This window comes from Gavialis gangeticus, unplaced genomic scaffold, assembly GCF_001723915.1.
Source record: "Gavialis gangeticus isolate Ggan-Ray unplaced genomic scaffold, GavGan_comp1, whole genome shotgun sequence".
Classification (NCBI taxonomy): Eukaryota; Metazoa; Chordata; order Crocodylia; family Gavialidae; genus Gavialis; species Gavialis gangeticus.
This window is the reverse complement of record NW_017729000.1, coordinates 15,994,352-15,999,868: the sequence shown is the minus strand read 5'-3', so window position 1 is coordinate 15,999,868 and position 5,517 is coordinate 15,994,352. Positions and strand designations below refer to the sequence as shown.

The window sequence follows — 5,517 nt, the reverse complement described above, 5'->3', positions numbered from 1 at the left end:
GTCTCTAAAATAGTTGGGAGCTCAGCTGTCTTGGGCTCTGAACTCACAAGATGCTTCTAATTAGGCAGGACTAGGCTTGATGATGACAACCCAGGAAACTTCACGGTGTTAGGCACCAGTCTTGCAAGCTGAGCTAACTGGACCTTGCATCCAGATAGAGGAAAGATGATCCAGTGGTTAAGATACTAACCTGGACTCAATTCCTTGTTTCCCTCAGACTTCTCTTGTGACTTCAAGTATGTCAGTGTTTTCTCAGTGCCTCGGCCTCACGTCAGTTCAGTTAATTGTTATTTGTATTACCACAGGGCGTAGGGCCCCTTAGTCATTAGTCAGAACTCATTTATTCCAGGCACTGTACGAAGGCAGAACAAAACAATTACCCCTGCCTCAAAGAGCAGACTGTGAAAGTAGGAGATGGGCCCCAGATGGAGACAGACAGAGGACAAGGAATCAATGCGGTGGCATTCATCAGCATGATGGGCAGTGGCCTTAGCCTATTGTCACTCTACCTTTCTCTCCTTTTTGCTTACAAAAAAGTAAACTGTCAGGAGGGACTTGAAGGATTACGTGGTAACTTTGTGGGTGCTCCTGGGAGCTCTCTAAAGCAAAAGGGGCAACAGCAAGAAAACATGAGGGCGCTAGTTTGAAAAGCTAACAAGAAAGTGATGGAGGCTGGCTCCCAGCCTGAGCAGTGGTGGAGACTGGGAAATACTGATGCCCCACTTCCTTCAGAGGGGTGCTGTGAGGAAAAATGCATTAACAATTGCGAAGCGCTAAGTTTCTGTGGTTGTCTAAATACCTGGAACAGATATGTGAAGCCTTACCTCTGCCAGTGAGCTCTGCGGGAGGGAAAGCAGCATCCCCAGGGAAGTCACTGTACACGTTCATGGTGTTGCTAGGGATACGCCTAACTTGCACAGCAGGAGTTAAGAGTACCTTCTGTCCCCTCTGTGGGCACAACTGTAAACGGCCTCAAGTAAAACTGCCGTCTGGTGGAAAATACCGTGAAAAATAAATACGGGGTGGGCAAAAATAATGGCATACTCCTGTAGTCAGAGGAACATTGTGTCCTTTCCACTGTTACTACATTTAGAAGCGCTTAAAATAATGCACAGATCAAGTTGTAACTTTGTCTGTCCCTGCGACAAGCAGCAGAAAGACGCAGAGAAGTTGCGTTGCAGCAGAAACTTGTGAGGAGCCCTTGCTGGTATCACAATCACATTCCTCCCTGGCCCTGCCTCAATATAAGGGGCATTTCATTAGGCCGGCTCACTTAGATTAGGCAGGCAATTAATATAAAAGGGAGATACTTATTTTTACAGTTGAGTCTCTCAGGTACAAAATGTGTGTTGCTTTTTGATGCTGCTTGTCATGATTTTATAGCAGACAATTTATGTCCACTGCAATATTAGCCACAAGGTGCTGTGCTAGATATATGGAGTCATTAAACAAGAAAAGTGAGGTCAGAGGGGTCAGTCTTAATACCAGTAATGACGGCTTATGGTGAAGTGTAGATCATCACAACCCCATTCCTTGCCTTTTCTAGGGCCTCTTGTTAATATCCTGGGGTGCCATTGTTGCTTTTCCACCATGTTGTGGAAGATTGTTTCTTCTATCTCTTTGCGTGCAACAATCTCAGATTCCTTGGTGTTCCCTTTAGTCCCTTTCAGTATCCGGGGAAAATTAACTGAATGACTTATGTTTTTTCCATCTCCAATTTCTGTAATGATTTCTCTTTAAAAGCCCTTTGCAATTCTTTACCATAGAGAAGATAGGAAAATTTCTCTAATGTACTAAGCAGTATTGTTGAACTTCCATAAAGCTAATTTCTAGCAGATGACATCATCAGGTATGATGCAGAATTATTATTTAACCAATTTGAATTGGGTAGCAATATTATTTCCATTTTACAGCCGAATAAACTGAGTCATGAAGAGGATACTTGGCTCCTTCAACATCAGAGCTGAGAATAAAGAAGGAGGTTTCGATTCTCAGTTTCCTGCTCTGCTTGCTAAACTAAGGTACAATATCCTTTGCTCAACACCTTAAACAAACTGTATGTGCTGGTGTCTAACAGACTTTTCAAATGTTAATGAATTGGGTAGTAGCTGAATTTACTTTTTGTTCCTAGCTGGTTTATTTTCTTTCCAGTGTATGTATATCTGCTTAAAGCAACAGGTTCTGTGTGAACCATGAGTCTTTTCACCTCTTCTATTTAGACTTGTTGAAAACAAATTGATTTTTACCTTTTACACTTTTACTTGTGACAGTCCATTGCATCCTGTGTGGAATAAAGGTCTGTGGACTGATGGCAATACCTCTTGGATTTGTTACAGCACATTGTTTGCATATCTTTAAGTGTATATGGTTGTGTAAGAGTGATGTAGTTCTGATAGTTCAGAAATTACATGAGGCAAAGATTTTTTGGGGTGATACCATTTATTGGACCAACGGTATTGTTGGGATTAGAGTTAGACAAGCTTTTGAATGCAAGCCATTTTTTATCAGATCTGACCAGAACATGCCAACAACTTTTGGGTGTACACACCCTTTATGCTTCAGTTAACATTTGTACAGCTCCAGAGAGGTGCAGAAGTTAGATTTGTAGACACTTAAAGGAAAGGATTTCTACCAACTGCATGCTGTATTTGGCTTTTTTTGGTCAGACCTGATGAAAAATGTCTTTCATTCAAAGGTTTGTCTAACCCCATCCTAACCATGCCACTGATCTACTGTCTACATACAGCACTATCTAGAAATGGTAACCAACATACAAAAGAATTTGGTAAAAATATCTTGATTCCAGGCTTTACTGATGCCAAATCTGTGGTGCACAGAGGGGAAAATGACTTGCTAGAAGTCATGGCAAGTTACTGCAAATCTGGGATTAAACTCCAGAGTTCCTGCTTCCTATTCCTTTGTACAGCCCAACAGAGTAACCTTGATGGTGAATGGCCTCATGGACACTTTGTAGAAACTAGAATTAGAAAATGCCTCTGACAAAATAATCATTTCTTTTTCTTGATTCAGTCATTGTGTTTAGTGACTTTACAAGTGGTAGCATGGGAAGAGTTTCACTTCCTGTGCTTGTAAAAACATATAATTAGTAAATAGCTGTTTAACAGTTCTACTCAGTCATTGAAAAGTAGAGTCTGGTTTGTTCTTTAATACTAGACCATTGGAGGCAGTGTGGATGTAAGTGACTTGTGCTAAGCCTCATCATTTTTACATCAGTGGGGGTGCATGCTTCTGAAGAGCTTTTTCGGAGCTCTTCGGTATGAAAGATAATTAATTCATAGTTACACATTATTTATCTCTACAAATCCATTGTAATCAGGCAAGAACTTGTGGTACTACAATTGTAAAGTAGTGTGGGGGGAGAGGTGAAAGATCTAGCCTGCAGTGCCATTTCATTCGTTCCACAGGGCTCCTGGAGCCACAACCACATGAAACTCTAGTATCTTTGTCATGGTTAGGAATCAGATATTTATTAAAAATTGAGAACAGTAACAGAGTTTCTGGCTCCAGAGAATAGTTGTTCTAGCTACACAGTGTGCGCTGCATCTGTGCAGGCTTTTTGAAACACCCTGTCTTGGAGGGACCATTGTGTTTAAGTTCTATCCAGCTTGCATATCACCCTCATTTCCAGGTGCCTATGAGTCTTAGAAGGTCCAGAAATTACATTTCCCTGCCCATTAACTTATTTGAAAAGACAGAAAATTAATGGTGACAGGACACTTGTATACTAGGGACTGGAATCAGATCACAAACTCATTTCATACAGACCACTGAACAACCATCATCAAATAATAATAATTTGCAGCCACTGTGAATCTCTCCACTGGTTTAAACCAGCCAGCTGGAGTGAATGATTTTGTGCATATTTACTAATAACATTGGTCATTCAGTCTGTGATCAGGTTATTCATTTGCAGTTCACTAACTGAGTTGGCATCAGTACATTATGCTAGTTCCTTAACATGAGCTCTCTAAAACTTAGTGAAGCGAGATGTATATTTTAAAAGTTGCATCTACCAACTTTTCCTGTTTCAAGTCTTAACTGCACTGAGAACAGGTAAGTCCGCTCCGATTGGGATCTTTCTGGAATGCTACAGTATCTTTCTGTATTCATGTCTGGACTTTGGAGCAACAGAAATAGAGAATGGTTCATTAAAAAGGTAGCATGGTGTATAAAACCCAGTGCTTGGTGGTTACTTTAAGGTGTCTGTTCGCATTGGATGTGCTTGCTCTTAAGTAGTGAATGTTATTAATCAAGACACCCAGTAACCCTGATGGATTAGGTGTGCAAAGTAGAGAAAGTTGTGCTCATTCAAATTGTTTAGAGTGTTACTCGCTCTCTCTGTATACACAGTTACTGGTGAATGATCCGTGCCAGGTTCTGCTACTGAGCTAGGATTTTATTCTGCTTCTCACTGGACACCACTGAAAGATCCAGCATTTTACCCTGCACATTGATGGTTCTTAGCATCTCTTTCCTTCATTGCTTCTATTGTCCTGAACAAAGTAAGTATATTTTTAACCTGTCACAAGTCTCAATCAGACAGAACTATTTCCCTTGGAGATCTTCACAAAAAGAGAAGCAATTCTCTTATGTAGCTATTGCAGTCATATACATACATGTAACAGTGGCAAAAGCAATAAGCAGGATCATCAGGTTCCACAAAATAGGGCTTTGAATCTACCCAGATGATCTTTATCCATTGCTAGAAATTGGTTCTATGATGCATTTGTTCCACATCTGTTTGTTTCCTCTCAGATAACAGAAGTCTTCACTTGTGCCTATCCAGTGCAATTCTGCTATTTTAGTAAACAACCTTCTTTGTTTTCCCAGAAAATGTATGACTAGGAGTCTGGATTCCTGGTTCTGTTTCTGCTCTGTTACTGGTTTCCTGGGTGACCTTGGGCAAGTCATTTAGTCCCCAATCCACAAAAGGATTTAAAAGTTTAAAATCAGTGCCTCGGGACAGTCCTTAACCCTTGTCTCCTCTGCCCCCATCCCCAAAGGTTGCCTGTGCATTTTATCTAAGGACTATTTAATGCAAGTGGAAAGGAGTCAGAACCTGGGTCTCCCCTCTCCAGGCGAGTGCCTTAATCACTGGGTTGAAAAGCCATACTTCCAATTACTGCCTCTCACTCTGGTCCAACTTTACAAATTAGCACAGCTTCGTCCAGGACAGTGGACACCTGCCCAACCCCAAAATAATCTATCTAGGTGCTCAAGGGATAGTTCAAGAAAGCAGCAAGATGCATTTAAACCTAACCAAGTTGAAGAGGGCATAGGACCTACATCTCCCACTTCTCGGGCAAGTGTTTTAACCACTGAACTGTTTTGTAAAATGGAGTCCTCTTCCTCTCCTTCCACTTTGACTTAAAAGAAAGGAGCGATTCTTGGCCTATCATTGTAAAGGATGAATAAGGTGCCTAAGTCCATGAAATAGAGTTGAGGAGTGAATCCTGATCTGCTGGGAAGAGCAGTCAGCCAGGTCTGACCGCTCAC

General features: G+C 41.3%; 1 protein-coding gene across 2 annotated transcripts in view; it reads left to right on the top strand.

Moving 5' to 3' along the window:
- Nucleotides 1–1,953: 1,953 nt before the first annotated feature.
- SHROOM1 (shroom family member 1) overlaps nt 1,954–5,517 on the top strand; it is a 56,051-nt gene continuing 52,487 nt past the window's right edge. The window contains exon 1 of one of the 2 annotated variants that reach the window (XM_019506343.1): nt 1,954–2,021. The gene's annotated coding sequence lies outside the window, so the exon portion shown is untranslated. The remainder of the gene's footprint in view (nt 2,022–5,517) is intronic. The other variant, XM_019506342.1, reaches the window with a different exon arrangement.